The sequence below is a fragment of the Engystomops pustulosus genome, chromosome 7 (assembly GCF_040894005.1).
Source record: "Engystomops pustulosus chromosome 7, aEngPut4.maternal, whole genome shotgun sequence".
Taxonomy (NCBI): Eukaryota; Metazoa; Chordata; class Amphibia; order Anura; family Leptodactylidae; genus Engystomops; species Engystomops pustulosus.
The window spans coordinates 43,725,759-43,747,271 of NC_092417.1; the positions used below are offsets into that span (position 1 = coordinate 43,725,759).

The following is a 21,513-nucleotide window of genomic DNA, read 5'->3' on the forward strand; positions in this document are numbered from 1 at the left end:
AAATGACTATTGGTCATAGCAATTGTCTTACCTATGAATAACTTTTAATATTTCTCAAATATTTTTTTTTTTATAGAATAATAATGTGTGGTGTGGTTAATATTTCAGATTGGTGGATACCAGAGCCTGTGAATTCTTAAAATGTTGCACCTTTTATTTTTAAGTTTTAGTCTGAATGAAAATCTACCACCAAACACTTACTCATAGATATTTGTTATCCATGGCCTTCTACCTTCTTAAATCAAGGAAGGCCTCTCTGTGCTGCAGATTTACAGGCTATTACAGTGAGCAGAACATGTCTCACCCTCACCCTGTTCTCTCCCTCCTCCCTCTACATGTGTAATCTAGCCACAATAGGGAGTGCAGGGGGAGGAGAGAACTGCCCTGCTCATAGTAACAGCCTTTGAAGCTACAGCACTGATGCACTCTAGTAACTCTCCTATTAGCATTATCACTTTAAAAGTAGATTTTTAGAAGGAAGGAGGCCATGGATAAAAAATCTGTGAAGATTACCACAGCCACGGTGCCTGGATCTATGATTAAGTGTCCCTGGTTTATCATGCTTAATATTGATGGTAGATTTCCTCTAAAGAGTATTCATGTTGAGAAGAATCCTTACTTAAAGAGACCACTAGCTTTTTATGATGATGCTTTCGTGAATACAGAGATGCCTTTTTTATTTAGAAATATGCAAATCAATCTCAGTGAGTTTGACAGTGTGACAGTGAGTTTAGCTAAAATTACTTGAGGAGGGCTTCCTTAGACCTTTGCTTGTAAGATAGTTTGTGTTTTCTACTTTGAGGCTGATCCTGAACATCTTATTTCTGGTTTAGTCCCAAATAACTCGGGCAGATTGAGTAACTGTACTGGATATATATTGGGCAGGAAATTCTAGTAATAACTTTCATAGTAGGAATCAAACAGATGCAACACAAGCGCCACGGGGGCAGGCCTCGGCCCATTCGCATATGCATTTCTATGAAAAACACATGCGATCTGTAACCAGCACCCGGTGTCTTGCCTTTAAAGGAAATCTGTCACCAGGAGACCCATTTTTTTGCACCCCCTAGTCCATATAGAGCTATAGTACATACACTGCCAAAGTTTTTGTATTAAAAACAAAAAAGGGTTTTACAGAAGAAAAGATATGTTATATATGCCATGCACAATGCCATGTACTCCACGACTAGGACATTTGTCCCCTGGGAGTGGCTATAAAAGAGTGGTACCACCCCTCCTCCATGTGTCCGTTATATATAAAACACCCATTACTGACTGCAGTGGGCGTCGCTAAGCTGGGTGATGGGCATTTTATATATTTGAAAGGACACACGGAGGAGCGATTTCTCAAGGGGGGAGATGACCCCTTCTCTATAGCCACTACCAGGGGACAAATATCCTAGTCATAGAGCACATGGCATTGAAAGCTACTGTATTACATAACTTTTAATCTGTTAAACCTATTTTTTTAATACAAAAACTTTTTGGCGGTGTATGTATTATGTTCTATGGGGACTGGGATAGTACTAAAAATGGGTCTACTGGTGATGGGTTCTCTTTAAACAATACAAGGCACTGGGTGCAATGCAAACCTTTAGGGAGCTTTCACACGATGCGTCACGTTTTTTGATGAGTTTTTGACACATTCCAAAGGCTTCAGCCTTAATGACATGCTGAGGTTACACTGAATTTTAGCATATGGAGTAGAAATGCAATGCGTCAAAAATGCATCAAAAAACGCATTGTGTGAATGCGTCCTCAGGGGGAAGTGATGGGCAAGACAGAGCTACAAATGGAACAATTCAAAGTGCTGTAATGCCCCTATTGTACTTAATTTCCCAATTAGTAAAAATGCTACTTTCTTTTCTCACACAATCACTCTGCAATAATAGTGGTATGACTGTATTGACAAACACATGTGACTCAAAGGGGCTGGAGCTAGTTTCATGACAGATGCCATTAATATAATAAGAATAGCAACTTTTTGCTGTTTTGCAAATACACAAAGCTCAGTTTGACGATTTTGATGAAATTGGGTTTATCAATTTCCACAAATGGAAAGATTAAAAACAGAAAAATGTGTCCTATAATTCATTTATAATATTGCACCAAATGATAGCAGACAGGGTGCAGAGTATGAAGCCATAGGGGCTCTGTTTTGCTATGTATCTTACTGCGCTAAAGGCTGGGTTAACACAATGCAGTTCAGGTACATTAGAAGTATCCTTCAAATACTATGTGCCGCCAAAATAAAAGAAATGACATGATGCCAAAAAAGTTTCAATCATGGACACTTAATGGAGTTCACAGACCAAACATGGTGCAGATGACAGGAACATCAAGCAACATAGTGATTCATGTTACATGGAGTCCCTGCTTCCCCATAGAACAACAGTGTTGTATTGTAATCATGATTACAGTAAGAAGAAGTGACACCTTGTATCGTATATATCACAACGATGTTCATTGTCCTGTCCTCGGCACAATGTTCTGTCTGTGAATTCTGGCCAGCACATGGTTTACCAGGATTCAAGGACTAAACAAGGACCATGCACATGAATGTTGGACCTCACATGCTGAAGACACACTGATGAACCAGATGACCTGTCTCCTTGATGATGGTAACATTTATACCACCAGTCTCGCCTGTACCTTATGGCAGATCACACACGCCATGGAGTGTTCAGAGACAACACTGCTGGGGACGGGAATCCTTACATCCTAGCGATCTATCATATATGCTTCTTTACTAAACTGCAGCACCAACAGTGTAAATATGATTACGGTACCGGCAGGGAAGCAGGCACTCCTTATATCATAGATTGCTAGGATGTAAGTCTGGAGTACCAGAATCTGTGGTTCATATTAATCAGTATGAAACTGCTCTTAGGTCAGTGACACATGAGGCGTTTTTGTTGCGTTTCTGTTGCGATTTCAAACGCATTAAAATGGATGTGTTTTTGCACATGCATTTTTCACATGCACATTTCAATGTTTGATGTGTCTCTTGGAGTTTGTAAAAACGCAGTACCTTGTTCTCCGTGCTGTTGGTGCAACTACTACAGACCACAAACACATGCGTTTTCAAAAATGCAACTGCTTTGAAAAACACATAGAAAACGCACCTCAAAAGGGCAGACAAAAAAACACATGGGAGAAAACACCAAGTAAAGACTCTTTAACCTAAATATGCCAATATGCAAATATGATATGTTTTTCAAGTATGCAAAACAAAATGAAAAATAAAATCTGCAACAAAAAACGGCGCGTGTGTCACCGGCCTTCGGGTGTGGTCACACGGACTGTTCTTGGGCCGTTCTTCGTGCGTTTTTGCATGTTCATCATGCGTTTGGCTGGTTAAAGCAGCTGTGAAAATGTTACTACAAATGCCTACACTTCCAGACATGAAGAAAAACAGATTCAAACCGGCCAAGTGCATGGTAAAGATGCAAAAAACACACCAAGAACGCATTGTGTGACTGCACCCTGAGGGCGCCTTCCCACGTGCCGTTTTCGCCGCCTTTTTAGGGTGATGCCACACATGGTGTTTTGAACCAGTTTTTGGTCCGTTTTTAAGCAGTCCATTAAAAAACGGATACGTTAAAAAACGGATGTGTTTTTTGAAAACCCATCAGTTTTTTACAGGTTTTACCAATTGTCTTGATTGAAAATGGTCAAAAACGGATGCGTTTTTTAACACATGCGTTTTTTTAACGGACTGCTTAAAAACAGACCAAAAACTGGTTCAAAACGCCATGTGTGGCATCACCCTTAAACACATCCAAAACGAAAGTGGGAGGGGGTTTGGCCAAAACGCATATACGTTTGCAATGAAACGCATGTGTTTCAGGTGGACCCCCCTCCCACTTGCGTGATGCATTTTTACATTTGCGTTTTGCTGGAAAGCAGCTTTGCTTAACTTTTTCATCAAAATCCCAACTTTTATGCGTTTTTCAAGGGTGCAGAGGAAGATTGCTTTCATCTGATTAGGATTATAAAACGCATTGGCAAACTGGTCGTTTGCTGCATCAAAAACACAACACAACGCAGCGTGTGACCGAGGCTTGAGATAAAGATCATTATTTGGATTTGGGTATTTTTTCATTGACATGACATGTCTTTTTACAAAACATGTGACATGATAGAATGGGAAAGTATAATCCATAAACTAGGCTAGAAGAGAAGTCAATGTGCAGGGAGTATTGCAGAGTAGATCTTGTTGGAGTGAGGGAGGGTTCCCTGTGTGTTGTGTAATAGCACAGCCCAGAGGCTCCCTCCCTCTTACACTCTCACTGCTGGGGATTTGGTGTGTGTGTGTTGTTATTGCAAGCAGTGAGCTCAGCTGATGAGTCAGAGCCATGCAGTCATTCCACTCTGCACCCAGCATAGCAAGACTTGGGAACACACAGTCGCCTTGTAGCTGGAGCTGCTATCACAGGTCTGGGAAGGACTCTCCCCTCTTGTACTGAGCTCCAGAACATACATATAGCCCTGGGGCTGGAGCAAAGCCTGGACATGTTCAGCCTGGCTGTGCTTCTCTTTGCAGGAACTTGGTGAGTTTTTGGGGGAAATGTGCATGAAGTGCAGAGAAGGATTTTGACTTTTGATATATTCCTGAGCTGCTTTGTCATGTGTTCCCTTAATGTAATCTATAATCACGTAGATGGACAAATATAGAAGAGCTGATTTTATTACAGAGGACTTGAGATTGTGCGTTTAGTTGTGCTACAATTTGATATTCTGCAGTTATATCGGTGCTATGCAACCCACTTTGGTTCTAACAGTTGTAATGAATCTGAAGCAGGAAATGGAACTGTAACTTTGTATTTTGCAACAATGTAACTTCTGCTGAATATTATTATGTACACTGTTACTTTTAAATATTATTAACTGTAGAATTAGCAAGAAATAAGAGTGCATGCTCCTCGGTGAAGTGAATTTGGCAATGGCAGTGACCTATATTATCACAGAGGCTCTTTTCTAAGAAGCATGCAGTACATTCAGCCTAGATCTTCATGTGCGCCTCTGACTTTGTGCTTGTCAGTCCCTCCCACTGTCCTTCCCAACATGAGGGGCCTTGTAGTCTTTGCAATGAATTACAGTCCATGTGTTTGGGTTGGGGAGGGGGGTTGTCCACAGAATGCCGTCTGTTTGTGACAAATATAGCGTTGTGCAAATTACGGGTCAGCTTTTTGTTATGGTGGAATATTACTATTCTGGAAATTGTTCTATTGGGGCTTTCATCAGGAATAGGCTGCAAAATAATTCTTTTGGGATGGTAATTTGTCCGTGCATGATGAAGCCTGTGATGCATGGTATGGGGATGTACAGGGAGCGCAGTCATTTCTGTAGATAAGTGCCTGTAGGTGTACATGCATTCTTGTACTTGCAGTCGCTCCGCTCTGACTTTGCAATTTCCTGTAATATCAGTTTCCTGTTTTGAAAGCAATGTGCCATGTATTTGTAAATCACTACAGCTGCCCGACCATCGCTGGGTTTCTTCTTAATATGGAACTTCCACTTCATCGTCCTGATACAGTGTCAGCGTATCCCACATGCAGAAAGGATTAATGTTGTAGAAGAAAAATGTATTCTGCACCCTAGAGCTTACAATCTAGTAATCTGAATATTTGCACAATGAGACAGTATATCATTGACTACACTCCTTATAGCTGTCTCATGCACACTTTAACACAGCAGGTGGAATGTGTTTATGTGGATTTCCTAGGAAATCGGGCAGACTTCTGCCTCAACTTGGTGAAAGAATTTTTTTTTTTGGGGGGGGGGGGGGGGGGGGGGCATGTTGAAAGCCCTCCCCCCTCGTTTTTCCCTGTGTGCTTATTGGGATTCTTGGCTGGTAGCGTGCAGCTGCCCATTCCAGGAAAATATGCTCTAGTCAGTTTTCCTGGCTTACTCTAATCCGGTAAAACATGTCTGGGGAGAAAAGCCGAGCTAGGAGCGGCCCTGACAGTTGCTGATATTAGGTCACAAAGGGACCGGAACAGAAACTACTCCTGATGCGTGTGTACGTGTGGCAGGCGATGCTGAATGAATGTAATTGTTAGCTTTTTGCAGTAGCGTGTTGAATAACGTGTCTGGAAGTGATGAACTGGAAAAAAATGTGAATGACCTCAAAAGATTGTCCACGCGTGACCAGGAAATTAAGGATGGAAAATTCCCAAAGAAAAGGAGTCAAAAAAATATAAAAAAAACAAATGGTGGTGCAGTTTTTAAAGGTAATCTACCATCAAAATCGAGCATGGTAAACCAGGGACACGTCTTACTTCTTGATCCAGACTTTGGCAATCTTCTTATATTTATCCATGGCCTCCTTCCTTCTAAAATCAACTTTTACAATTTATGCTAATGAACCTGAAGGGCTCTGGGGATGTATTCCTAGTGATTCACAGGCTGTTACTCTGTGCAGGAGAACCTACTTCTTCCACGGTGTGCTGAAACTTTGTTTGCTGCCCTGATATTACAGTAGCCAGAAGCAGGGGGACGTGCTGAGGGAGAAGAGGGGTAGGGGCATGGAGGGGCTGGTAACGCCCCAAGAGCCCTCCTGGCTCATTTGCATCATTTGCAAATTCATTTTACATGGAAGGAGTCCATGGATAACAAATATAAGAATATTAACACAGTCACTGTGCCTGGATCTATGAGTAAGTGCTCCTGATTGATTTTGATGGTAAAATTTCCTTTAAATCATTTTGTGATTCATGCTGTGAATTTTCAATTTTTACCGTGCATAAGTTATATCTGCACTGTTGCACATCTTCTGCAGGTTTTCTGAGAATGCATTTCTTTCTCATGTGAACTATTCTCTATTTCCTGTACAGAATATGAAAAACATGACTGCTGTCTTAAAATAAAATGAAACCCATGAACATGTGTGCTTCTCTAGTTATGCTGCTCGGCTCATTTGAAGTGAATGGACCTGAGATGGGTCACAGTTTTTGGAAGAAAACGGACATATGTTTCTTATTGGCACTGATGATGCTCAGTGTTCCTACCGGTTAATATGACAGATGCATGCAGTCCGTGTTACTGAACAAAGGTGGCTTTTTTTTATGATGCAAGGAGTCCCTGCGTCCCTATGGTAATCATGTTCTCCTGCAGGGACTCCTATCATCATACATCACTATATTTCTGTGGATCCCCCCCCCCCCCCCCCCCCCGATTGAGAACAGAGCAATACACGGCAAAATTGTGATATACACTACTGCATGTTTAGGCATATGCCTTGCATCGTTTATGCCCCTTTTAAAATAAAAATAAACAAAAAACATTAACCCAAGAGATAATACATGGTTGCAATGATTTTATAGAATATATATCTATACTCTATTGCGCAACGTAATGGGATGACTTCCTTATGTTTGCTAGTTTTAGTATTTTCTGCATGGTTGCAGATTGCGCTGTCTGTGTGTTGTATTGTGCAGACAGAAGCTGCTTTGCTGTGCACTATTTGTGAATCCAATCTCTGTACTATGCAGATCCATGGTGGCATCCAGTACGCAGGACAATACTATGACTGTATTGTAGGGAAAAGGCATCATGAGCTGCTCCAATACACTGCTCTAGTTAGATTACTAGATTACGTCATGGAAGTGGCTTTATATTATTCGTTTTTTTTCTCTCTTTTTTTTTTTTTTTTTTTTTCTTTTGAAACCTGGTTGCCATTTCATTTACAAAAACAATTTGCAATAACCTTACATTTTATCGCCCTGCTGAATGCTTAAAGCTGTGCAGAATGGTTGTGTTGTGTTTTCATGCTGCATTTTTGCTGTAGCGCAGATGTTGGGGGTTTGATCTCAACATTTGCTTTGCAGAATTCATCACCGGAATTGCTGCAGATTTTCCCCTACAGTGTGTGTATTTAATTTGGCCTTTTAGCTAGTGCACTTTGCTGCAGATTTTCTGCACATAATACAGATCATGTGCTGATGGCCTAAATGGACTCCTTCTGTTAAAGCGTAACTCGTAAAGTTATTGACAAAAAAATAGTGTAGAGAGCCTTTGATAACCATTCTAACGATGCCTGTATCATGCTGCTGGCTTCTTCCTAGCCTGAGATCTATCTGGTGGTATATTATATATTATTATATATTAGATTCCGCTATTCCCGATGTGGGTGGGAACTTCCAGGTTGTGACATCTGCTCAGGGCAATGAAGCCAGAACAGGACAGCTTGTTTGTAATTGGCCGATCTGAAGCATGTGATGAATCACATGCCTCTGACATCACTGAAGCTCTCTTGCCAGAACACTACGGACTTTCAAATGACAATACAGCTTGTTTGTAATCGTACAACTTGAAGCATGTGATGAGTCGCATGCTTCTGACATCACTACAGGTCCTACAGCCCCTCTCAACAAGCCGCTTGTTATCTGTAGCTGAACTATACGGTGTCACATGGCAACCAGAAAGCATGGCAAATGGAGATTAGCCTGGGGGGGGGGGCAAGGTAAAACCTCTGCTAGCTGCTAAATACCCACAAATGACTAATTAGAGTAAATTAGAAAACTGCTTATTTTTGCTTAGTGAAGAGTTAGGCAAACGTTTTTATACGTCACAGTTGTACTTTAAAGTATTTAATTCTACATTTGGCTGCGTGAGACTTCATAGAAGGTTCACATTGTGGTGTTTTGTGCTTGAAGAAAAACATTTTTTTTTTTTTTTGCCTGATTTTTAGCCATATTCGATGTTTCTTCCTTTTAAAAGTGGGAATATTTTTGTGGAATTGGGCCTCTTGCACACCAACGATTCTTGTAGTCTGCTTTCTAGCCCCTGTATTTGCCGGTAATTTGGGTTTTGTCTTATACCCATTTTAGTTGCTCTAATCTCGGATCCTGTCTTATTCTTACCCATTTTTGCATCTGGTGCCTTCCCATTGAATTTTATGGGTCTTCAATTTTTGAAGATGGCTGGGATATAAAAGAATGGGTGAAAAACACCAATTTAAAAAGTGAACTATAAGCCTTAGTTTGTGGACCAAGGGAAACAAAATTATCTTGAAAAACAGATTTTTTTAACCTTTAAAAGCAATGCGAGGCTTATTGTGGATTGTACACAATGAGGGAGATGTATAAAAAACGGTGCTCTCCTCGTCAGTCCTTTTGCCGGCCAGCTGTCATCAGTAACATGCAGATTATAGTTTGTGGTGTTCGTGGATCCAGTACCAGTTTTTTTTTTTCTGAGGAGCACCAGACTTTTCATGCTGCAGGCGGTGACCAAATGGTTCACTTGGACCATTTTTCTCTTTGGTCTATCGGCACTGCCACTTTGGATCACTGAAAAATGATTTAATTGCTCTTGTGTGTCGCTGGTTCTGTAAATCACAAACCACGGCCTTTTTTAGTCCGAAGTTGGAGGAGGTGGAATTTTTTTTTTTTCTTCAGGTGCTGCATAAGTCGGAATCTAGAAAGGGCGATGGGAGCGCCAGAATAAATATCCCTCAGTTATTTTTTAAGGGCATAGGCATATTTATATCACATATTTTATTTTAGGACTATCTTATGCTACTGCCAGTTTAGAACTAAAGATTACAATCTAATATTTGATTGACCTATAAACTGGCTGGTTTGCAGATGAGAAGCTTTCTATGTACCAAAGGTTAAGGCTTTTGGTGAGGGACCCATGACCTTTAAAGGCCTGGGTCTCTGTCAGTGATTGCATGCTGTGAAAAATGATATTCCTTATTGTTCCAGATATCTGCACAATTTGCATCCCATAAATTTCTGCCCGAACGCACTGCCATAAAATCGGTGCACAATTGCCACATAGACAAATACCGCATGCAACTTTTATTACAGTCAGAAAGGTCAAGTCACCATAAAATACGGCGCTTTATCCACGGCTGGTGACAAAGGTCTGATGGAAATGACATCACAGCAATGAATCTAATGCACTAAGAATTGTTTGTGTGGATTCCCAACATAACAAGACAAGTTATAAGCAAATCCGCCCACACGCCAGTGCCGACAAGCACACAGCACATGCCTGTAAACACACCCGTTATCTGAGGAATGTTCCATACCAGAGGAGGCAGCGTTACAGCGGAGATATTATGTGCACTTCTGGAGGTTATGAAGGGCTACACACACTCTTGTATGCTTATCTTATTGTCTATTGGTGTTTCTTTTTGGTCTTTTTAGCCCGCATCCATTTATGCAGCTGTTGTTTTCTTACAGCTTTTGCAGCTGTTCAGCAATGGTGACATGGTCCAGGGCGCAAAAGATTGTAGACACTTAAACTGCTGCAGATTTCAATCTCTCTCTAAAGTTCCTCTGTCGTATGGTATCTTTTCTTGAGTCAGCCAAGTCAGCCAGTCTTGCAGAGCTAGCCAAATGTATTGATGCATTAGAAAAAATTTGACAGGTTTAGAGATGTGTACCCTTCATGGCCCGGTATAGTTTTTAAATTCACACCTAAATGGATCATGCTGAGTATAATAGAGATCTTTGAGTTTTCATAATGGGTCATAATTAGAGATGAGCGAGTATACTCGTCCGAGTATACTGCTCGGTCGAGTATTAGCATACTCGGACGAGTATCTCGCCGGCTCGAGATCGAGCAGTAAATTAATAAAATAAATTGAATAAAAGTATTTTTATTGTAAAAAAAAAATATTACACATGTTTCCATATGTTTTACTTTAATAAAACTGAACAGTAAAAGAACAGTGCAAAAAAAATTCCAGATGTTTGCAGATGTTTTACTTGTAAGAACACATTGAAATAACACTATTCTTCACTTTCCAGGTGTTCGCGCGTGTCTCCCGCTAATTTAGGAGATGTTCGGAACATCTGGAATGTGAAGAATAGTGTTCTTTCAATGTGTTCTGCACTTAAATGGTCCTGTATTCACTGTTTTTAATGTTTTAATTCTATTCTTCACTTTGCAGCTGTGCGCGCGTATCTCCGAACCTATCGGGAGACACGTGCGCACACCTGCAAAGTGAAGAATAGAATTAAAACATTAAAAACAGTGAACACAGGAGCATTTAAGGGCAGAACACATTGAAAGAACAATATTCTTCACATTCCAGATGTTCGTGCACATCTTCTAACTTAGCGGGAGACACGCGCGAACACCTGCAAAGTGAAGAATAGTGTTATTTCAATGTGTTCTTACAAGTAAAACATCTGCAAACATCTGGAATTTTTTTTTGCACTGTTCTTTTACTGTTCAGTTTTATTAAAAAAATGCTCGGGTCTCCCATTGACTTCAATGGGGCTCGTTATTCGAGACGAGCACTCGAGCATCTGGAAAAGTTCGTCTCGAATAGCGAGCACCCGAGCATTTTAGTGCTCGCTCATCTCTAGTCATAATGTTTTGCAGGACTCAACATTATGACATGCTGCTCATTTTTTTTTTTTTCTTTTTTTGTACCTTACGTTGAGGATTAAAAATGGCTTCATGCTTTCTTTTGGGGTTTACAATATGTAAAACTGAATTTAATAATATTTTTGGTTTGACCTGATATTTTGTATACATTATTGGGGTGCACTGTCACTTTGTATTTCCCTCGTACGGTGGTACTTTTGTGGATTTTGCCCACATTGGATGGGAACTTTTGGAAAATCGTGCAATACACTGGTATCAGAGATTTTAATAGTGTGTCCCCATATATAATATATGTATGTTTTTAATAATATTCAATAAAATTAAATAGATTTTTATGTTTTTTTTGGTGTTACAGTTTTTAAAGGGGTTGGACATGGATAAAACCAAAACCGGTATATGGCTGGTGGGCCTAGAAAATGGTAAACTACCTGTACTCCTCTCCGTCATTCCCGGTGGTGCTGCCATCCTGACCACTGGCGTCCGCCTGTTACAACCCTAGATAACACCCCCGTTAGTGGAATCTGCTATGGAAACTCCTACTTCTGCTCCAGAAACCTTGTACTTTCCCATTCTTTTTTAAGCACAGCAGCACTTTATAGGTTTTCTTCCACCCTCTTGTTTGCTTTGCAGAACTTGAAATACAAGGTGTTAGGTGTCACATGGACTTCTGCTTCACAGGCAGATTGTTGAGTAGAAGTCCAGCCCTTCTAATGAAATGAATAACTTGCACAAAGCTGCAGCACATCTTAAGATGTTAAATGAATGGCTTGCAATACTGAGTATCATGTTGCTGATGAAAGTCTCTCCCAAGGCCCATTCAGATAATAACTCTGTGGTTATAAATCTCTTTGCACTCAAGGCACTCAAGCTATGAACTGTAAAAAGTAATAACCTTGTATATATATGCTAATTTTTTTTTTTTCTTTAACCTTTTGGAGCTTCTTTTTTTTTGTTGTTGTTGTTGTTTACAAATTAATAGAGCAGGTGAAAACCGACAACAACCTTTGTATTATTTCTTTAAGTAAAGCAGCTTATCTTGATTTTTTTTTTGCCTCTTTCTCCTGTAGTGAGCAGTGAAATATTTCCACATAAGGAGGCTAGTGATTAACTCTCCCCATACCTAGATAATATTTCCCCATGATGGTTCAGCTGTATAAAGAAATTAGACTATTCATGGACTGTCTGTAAAGAGTCATTAGACACTTTATCAGGTTCTCTCAGCTGTCAGTGGATACAGGACAGAAAGCTGATTCACACAAACTGCTTAAAGGGCACCTACCACCACAAATCTACCTATAAAGGTAGATCGGGTGGTAGGTGGATCAATGGGACGTGAGGATAGCCCTTTTAAGGGCTAATCCTCACGTCCCCGCACTTCTTTAGTAACTTTTATGGTAATTTTATTATGCGGCTACTGGGGCGTGGAGTAGACGCATCTGAGGTTACACGAGGCGGCTACTCCACGCCCTGATGGTGAATAGGAGGAGTAAAGTGGCTATCAGGGCGTGGAGTAGCCGCCTCGTGTAACCTCAGATGCGTCTACTCCACGCCCCAGTAGCCGCATAATAAAATTACCATAAAAGTTACTAAAGAAGTGCGGGGACGTGAGGATTAGCCCTTAAAAGGGCTATCCTCAGGTCCCATTGATCCACCGCCCACCCGATCTACCTTTTTATAGGTAGATTTGTGGTGGTAGGTTCCCTTTAAATAAGGATGAAATGCAGGGAGAAAAGTGATAACACAGTAACGTCTCTCTTTACCAAAATATATTGCAGAGTTTTATATGATCATTTGCACCATAAATTACAGGCCTACAGAGGTAAAGTAGAGACCCCATGCATCTCTGAGACATCAACAGTTATGTGTTTGAACTGATGTAACCAAGTATAAATGGACAGATTGAAGTTCTTAGCCAAACCATTTTATGCTGTCAAACTTTATGCATAGGAAGTAAAGTATATAACCATAAATAGGTGTAACCCTAATGTACTTACACTACTGAACTTGCAATGTTTTCTTCTCTTTCCTTTGAGTCACGGGACCCACCTGCAGCAATTTTTGGGACCTCTAGAAACCTCAGTTATGCAAAGAGCAGGGCTCATCATTTTTTTTTTTTTTTTTATGGAAGGTTCTTGCAGGTCCCAACTCCATAATGTCAGACTACCTCCTCCTTATCTTCACATTGCCCAATCATAAATCAAGGTGGTGCATCAAGACAGGGGAGGAGGAGGTCTTACAGGAAGCATGATTATAATAACTTGCACCAAGAATGAAAACCAAAAATATTCGCATAGTGGTTGACACTTTGTTTTTTTTTTGGGGGGGGGGGGGGGTACTATTTTTTGACAGGTTTTAAGTCCTACTTTAGTTAAATCGGTATTCCGTTTTTTTAAACAGTTAGCATGTTATCAAGTTAAGGTTGGCTACATGTGTTTAAAATGCTATTCATATGGAAACGCCAATCTAGAAAAGCAGTTCCTAATGCGGGATGTAGATTCCTATTGATGCACATCGCACTGCAAGTAAAGAGCACCTAAAAAAAACCTCCCTTAACCCCAACATAAACATGAGTGGGATAATGCTGCCATTGGATATCTCCTGCTCTTCTTCCGAGAGGCAACAGATCAGAGATATTGATATCCAGAATGTTTGAGACTTCACCTAAGAAGTAAAACGAAGACCCACGACAGGGAGGAACTTGAGACATGACTAGCATCTTGATTGACCTTATTGACTATAATCGGGTGGCTTGAATTTTCGGTGTGGAGTTTGTCAATTTACTAGACATAGATGTTCTTCGGGACTTCATCACAGATTTTTTTTTTTTTTTTAAATCAAGGATGAAGCTGCCTAACAGAAACTTTGACGCTGACTTGAATAATTTTATGGTTGTAATTCTTTGTGCCCCCCCTTACCTCCTGTTCAGAAGGTACTTGCATTTGGTATATCAATGTCAAACACAACCTTGGATCAGGTTTTGCCATCATGGTTTTACTTTTCTTTTAGCTTCTTAGGACCTTATTTTTACAAGAAAATGGTTTCACAAATTATGCAAATGAGCCTCCGGGCCACCAGACTCTATAAATGTCAATGGAGCTTGGAGCCCCGAAGGCTCACCTGCATAATTTTTAAAACCTCTTTTTCTTAAAAACAAAGGCATACGAAGCTACAAGACGAGCAGATGCTGCCACAGGGGGCGCACACCAGTATGTCAGTGTGCTTGGTTTACAATCCTTCATCCTGGTGGTAGATTTCCTTTAATGGTTGCAATCCTTGGGTCCAGGCCATTGGTGGTGGCCCTTTCAACAAGTGATCCTTTCAGACACTGCAATGTACAAAACCATCTGTGTGTGTGGAGCAGGTTTGTGTAACAGTGGGCTACAGATGTATAAGTCCAGTACTGGATGTGAAATGAGAGGAGACATCTCAGTTCTTTGCTTGTATGTTCTAGCTCTGCAAGGACTGGCAGAAGCTTCTGTAGAGAGTTTTTTCTGACAACTCTAGTCGATGTCCCTGTTTCCTACTATTTTCACCAGTCTGTTCAGTATTTCTCTGCTCTTGATCTTGCAATTCCTGTTAAAGCTAAACGGAAATTGTGGTAACCAAATTGCAACAGCGGTCTTCTATTACACAGCTTTTTCTGGATTGCCTGCTAGCAGGGCGTCTATTTGTATACTGTCAAGAGTATTTGACTCCTTGTTATCCATTGCCTGTTTCCAGTTTATATGTCACTGTATTTCACAAATTTTAGCTTTTCCTTCTCTGCTGCTATTGAAAATATAGATTTTTTTTTTCTTTTCTTGCAGATCATAATCCCATGTCCGACCCAACAGTAATCTGTTATCCAAGATAATACGGAGTTTCTTTGTATTGTCTTATTCACGTCACCATGAAGCCATCATGACGCCATTATGGTGTCCAATGGCTGGATCTTAAAAGGCATAATCACACAAAATGATTAACCTCCCCACCAATATTTCATTCAATATTGTAATAATAGATCATCGCTATCATCCCAACTGGTGCAAAACAAAATTCCGACAGGTTACTGAATGCTCCTCACTGCCTGGTATAATAGGTTATGTTGTATTACTTATATTTTTACATTGTTTTAAACTTGATCATCTGTTTGCGTGTACACCTGTTCTATACATTTCTATGGCACCATCGGAGATAACCGAGCGCAGCAGCTTTCTCCTGCTGTTTGATTCATATGGGGTGCAGACCCCCAGTTCTGATAATCGAAGTTGACCTACCCAGGTGCAAATTATCTCCAACCCCCTAATTGGCTTCATGTATTACCCTGGTATAGAAACAGCGCATCTAGGGGAGGATATGATACATGCTAGTGGCCTGATTCACATATTAGAGTACCGTATGTCCTTTTGCATTTTATCTTGTCAATTTGCTCCTTGCATGGCCCATGATTTGTTAAAAAGCAATGGAAGGTAAACCAGAAATTTAGAGCATAAGGAATCTACAAAGACGTGACTTTCCCATCTTTTTATATGTGATGGTAATCGTAGAAACAAATGAACCTTTAAAAGCAGATTTCGTACAGAAAAGACAAGCAGTAATATTGTTCAGGAAATGTGAGCGGATAATCCAGGCTCGCTCCATGCCACGTGTGTGATGCTCTGAGCACGGCTGCCTGAGCGCACAACAAAGAGGTTTTTCTGTAACATCAATCCACCTCACATGTCACATCCAGCAAAATGACTTGGCATTTAGTCATTGTTCTTGTATAACCAGGTTCAGTATTACGTGTGCGCGCCATGTGATTATAGAGGATATCTCTCGTCATAAAAATAGACTTAAGAAGCTGTTTGATGTAAAATGACCCAGCCCCGAGACTGGGTACCATCTTAGTGAGAGAGACTTGTTCAAAGTCATTGCAAGTAAGGGTTAAATATTGTAAAGGGTTAATTTTGCATTTATATGGAATCATAGTAGTTTATTTTAGCTTTGCATAAGGACACCCCTTGCAGATTATGATGGGGGGGGGGGGGGATTCAAGACTTTACTTGCCACGTAGGCTTCTTTTCTGGCCAGGTGCCTTAAAGCAGACATGTCACCAGGAATGTCCTCTTTAGCTGGTGATGGGGTCCAATAGCCTATGCTATGCTGATTAAAAAAAAAATGCCCTTTGTCCGCATTCTGAATCATTTAAATACTTTATATAAGTTTAATTCGCATTTCCCGGCTTCTTGCCAGTAGTATGTGGTGAGCCCCGGGGGAGGAGCAGCCGCAGCCTGTGTGTGCTTGTGTCTCCTCATGCATTCTCCTTCTGCTCTAAACCATCCTTCTCCCTCCCCTGCCTGCTCCATGCATATGACAAGAGTTGGGAAGGGGTGAGGGACTGAAACGGCACACACAGGCTGCAGTTGAACCTCCCCCAGGGTCTCAACACGCGCTGCTGGCAGGGAGCCAGGTAATGTAAATTAAACTTACTAAAAGTACTGAAATGATTCAGAATGCTTGCTGACAGGAATTTTTTAAAATTAGCATTGGCTATTAGTACTAGTCACCAGCTAAAAATTACATTCCTGGTAACAGGTTAACTTTAAACTATTTGGGTTTATGTATGTGTTTGGTTATCATTTTGGCCATGTTGAATAAAAAATCATTTTTTTCTTGGGTTCTAAGATGAAATGTACATTGCCCAGAAGGGCAAGATGAAAAATATCAATACAGGTGGTCCCCTACTTAAGAACATCCGACTTGCTGACGACCCCTAGTTAAAGACAGCCCTTTCTGCCCACTGTGACCTCTGGTAAAGTCTCTACAGGTGTCTGTAATGAAGCTTTATTGATAATTCTTGGTCCAATTACAGCAAAAAAATTGGAAACTATAATTGTCACTGGGGCAAAAACATTTTTTTGTCTGGATCTACAATTATAAAATATACAGTTTCGACTTGCATACAAATTCAACTTAAGAACAAACCTATGGAACCTATCTTGTATGTCCAGACAACCTTATGGCTTATTGATAGTCTTACTCAGCTGAAAATCATTAGTAAGGTGAACATACATGTATGTTGTTCTTTGTATAGTCCAAGGCTAATGTCACATATGAATTTGTCAGGTTCTGTTACACATTCCATTATAATTAGCGGAAAGAATAGCACAGCAGCTATTACAGCTTCTTATTTTCCGCTATTCATAATGGATGTGTAACAGAAGCTTCATTAAAGTCGATGGGGAACGGAAGATGAACAGAAAACATTTTGTTTGCCTTCCGTTTCTTGTTTGCGTTACACCCTCCATTTAAGGGAGCGCAACGGAAAGCCCAGATGCAGTTTGAACTGGACCTTAGGTAGTGTCCTGGTTCTATTACTTCTATAGACTTCCCTCTTCTTCTTTACCTATCTTTTTATATGTCACTGTATTAGAGACCATTGTGATGCTCTGGACTTGACTTGAAAATACAAAAAGATCCCAGATTATATAACCAGTTTAGATTAGCCTGGAGGGATACACACACATTGTTTACAGAGCAGGATTCTCCACATATTTTGTGGTCATGTAGACTTGATAATAAATGTCTGTGTATAGTATGCACCAAGGCCACACAATCTCTATGTTGTGTAACTGTTGTCATTTTTGGTTACAATCTTAAAGGAAATTAAGAATAAAATCGTCTTTGTGAAATGAATGGTCTAGAAATAAAACCTGAGCAGCAATTGTAGTCTGTTCCATTTATGATAAGGTTGGATTATATTGTAGTCAGCAACAGGAACTTGATAAACGTATGTAATATAGATAAGCGCATTGCAACAAACCTCAAATATACAGTAGTGACTTATTACAGTAGGATTTTACTTTATTCATTGTTTGTCTCCTGCTATTAGATTACCGTATATTCCGGCGTATAAGACGACCTGGTGTATAAGACGACCCCCCTACTTTCCTGTTTAAAATATAGAGTTTAAGATATATTCGCCGTATAAGACTACCCCTTTTCCAACGCATACAAAACACTGGTAAAAAATTTTAAAAAAACAGATTTGAATTTAACATGGTCCTTTTTTTAATGTAAATTCTTATGACATGCAGGTATACAGCAGGAAAACTGTCGCTCATAAACATAAGGCATACAACAACAACATTACCATTACAGCACAGCCCCCAGTAGTATACAGCACTGCCCCCAGTAGTATACAGCACTGCCCCCAGTAGTATACAGCACTGTCCCCAGTAGTATGAAGCACAGCCCCCAGTAGTATGAAGCACAGCCCCCAGTATTATGCAGCACAGCCCCCAGTATTATGCAGCACAGCCCCCAGTATTATGCAGCACAGCCCCCAGTATTATGCAGCACAGCCCCCAGTATTATGCAGCACAGCCCCCAGTATTATGCAGCACAGCCCCCAGTATTATGCAGCACAGCCCCCAGTATTATGCAGCACAGCCCCCAGTAGTATACAGCACTGCCCCCAGTAGTATACAGCACTACCCCCAGTAGTATACAGCCCAGCCCAGCATTAAAAAAAAAAAAAAAAAAAAAAAACTTACCCTCCGGTGGCCGCGATGTGCTGCGCTGCTCCCCCGATGTCCGCAAACTCTTCGATCAGTGGGGATCTATGACATGGGACCCCCACAGATCACTAGAATGGGGGTCCAATGGACCCCCGAGATAACCGAAGCAGCTGGTCGTACATTGGCCGGGCTGCCCTGTTAGCTATGCAGCCCCATGGAGATGAACGGGGCAGTCCATGCATGCTTGAATTTTTATTTATATATATATTTTTTATATATATATTTTTAACTTAACCCTAGAGCAGTGGTGGCGAACCTTTTAGAGCCTCTGTGCCCAAACTTCAACCAAAAGCCACTTATTTATTGCAAAGTGCCAGCGCAGGAATTTAAGCAGTATTATTTCTCCTTGTTCATTGACAACTTTCAATCCTTCAGCCTCCCAAGGACACCAAATTCCCCTATCATTGTAGGAAGATTCTGCAGGCAGATTCTTTGAGTATTGTTTGGTGAACTTCATTCTGGGGTGATGGCCTGGGTGCCCACAGAAAGGGCTCGGAGTGCCGCCTCTGGCACCAGTGCCATAGGTTCGCCACCACTGCCCTAGAGTATGATCACTCATACAATCTACTACAATACATTTATATTGCAGTATATTGTGAATATACTGGTTCTTTATTACAGTCTGTCACTGACAGCTTGGCGAATGACAGCTGTGGGGAGCCTTAATGGGTTATTCCGAGAATAAATAAATTGGATAAATGAATATAACATAACTCAAAGTCATTAGTCACAAAATGGAGCTTAAATTGTTTGATTTTCTGATTCACCAAATTTTATGGCCTCTTTAGACAGAGTTATCAACAAGATTGCTGCCACTGGAAACTACAAGTCCCATGATTCTTTCGTTCTCAGTAACTCCTCCTCATTCTTATGCTCTGCTCCCAGTGATGATCTAGCAGGCTGTTCTGCTCTGTTACCATAATAATAATGTGTAACTACCATCACTGTATAATACAGCTGACATCCGCTTGGTACAGAGAGGGCTCAGCCTGTGAGCCATCTCTCTACTTCCCTTACTGCTGTACGATGTATATAGTCATACAGCAGTAAGGAACTGGTTAAAGGTGCACCAAAAAAAAAAGTTGGTGTATTCTCCCGGAGCCGTGAATGGGGCACAACTTGTACTCTGTGTTTCTTTGGCACCCCTTATCCAGATTACGTAATGGGCAGGGGCGAATTAAGACTGCCATGAACCCTAGGGAATATTATAGCCCCTACAAGTCTGGTTTGAGTGGCCATGGGCCCCCTAGAAGGTTAGGGCCCTAGGCCACAGTACCAACCTCTTTTTATAATTATAATCCATTACTGCTAACAGGTGGCGTTTGCTGGGTACCTATGGATTGTAATATTGTACACACCAGGGGTGTGTGAGCAATAGTACTTTTGTTTTAAACTCTTTCCTGTTATGATGCCAAACTTGTTTAAGGAAAATCACTACTGACTCTTATCGGAATAGGGGTCTGGTCCTCGAGATTGCATCTTGCCACTTCATTGAGTATTGGGAGCATCAGACATTGCCAATCACAGCACTCAGTTATCTCCTGTAACTCTCATTGATGGTGTTTCTGAGCTTTGGATATATATAACAATTTGGAATGATTCGATAGTATTGAATAGAGAACCTGCTGCTCAATCAATTATTTAAAATTAACCCCTACTTCTTATAATTGATGGGGGTCCATTCTCTTGGTCGGTGGGGGTCCCAGCAGTAATAACCTTAGCTGTTCAGTGCAGCAGCGGAGCTTCAGCCAATTGGTCACCTGAATCGTTTGTAACCCAGGCCCTTTGTATTCTTGGGAATCCATTGATCAAATATTTTTGTCCTCGAATACCCCTTTAAGAGATATCGATGATTCATCTTTATGGTTATTTAAGTCATCTATATTTTATTGTAAATGTATGTATGTATGGATACATATTATATTTTTTAATTTTTTTTTATTAAATTTTTTTGTAAACATGTTATCTTTGAGGTTTCTGTGCTAAGCATGGGAGAAAAAAACTCCCTTGTGCATTGCCCAATTTTGTAGCCCACACCTCTTGCGTAGAAGGTCAGCCTGACATAACATGGGAAGAACATTACTAGTTTGCATTGTTTGTTGGAGTGTATTTAGCTGAGACGGCTTTCATGCACTTACAAAAGCTGTTTCTGTAAGATGTGTATGTGTGGGTAAACTTTCCTATTCCGTTCTAGCATGGTCGCCCACTACCTGCACAATGAGGTCAGCAGTGCACGGCTTGTGTCTTGAAGCATCTTGCGGCTAAACCCAGAGAGTCAGCAGTTAATATGTAATTTCTCCTGATGACATTAGAAATGCTGAGTCATCAACACAAACAACAAGCCAGGCACAATATCCCTTATAATGCTGATGAATAGTGATACCAGTAGGGCTCCACAGGGATGGAGTATGGGGAGGGCACATGCTTCATCTGAGCATCCTGGTGGTGATGACCTCCAAGAAGAGGAGGTGTGAATATATTTGACCCGGGATTGGCTATACAGGCAGTCCCCAGGTCACATACAAGATAGGGTCTGTAGGTTTGTTCATAAGTTGAATTTGTATGCAAGTCAGAACTGTATATTTTATCATTGTAATCCCAGCCAGAACTTTTTTGGTCTTTG

General features: G+C 40.7%; 1 protein-coding gene across 2 annotated transcripts in view; it reads left to right on the forward strand.

Moving 5' to 3' along the window:
* MIDEAS (mitotic deacetylase associated SANT domain protein) overlaps positions 1-21,513 on the forward strand; it is a 67,642-nt gene that overhangs the window by 16,119 nt on the left and 30,010 nt on the right. Inside the window, exon 1 of one of the 2 annotated variants that reach the window (XM_072115652.1) lies at positions 4,318-4,553. The exons of the other annotated variant lie outside the window; for it this stretch is intronic. The gene's annotated coding sequence lies outside the window, so the exon portion shown is untranslated. Of the gene's footprint in view, positions 1-4,317; positions 4,554-21,513 lie in introns of those variants that run through there. 2 annotated transcript variants of the gene reach the window in all.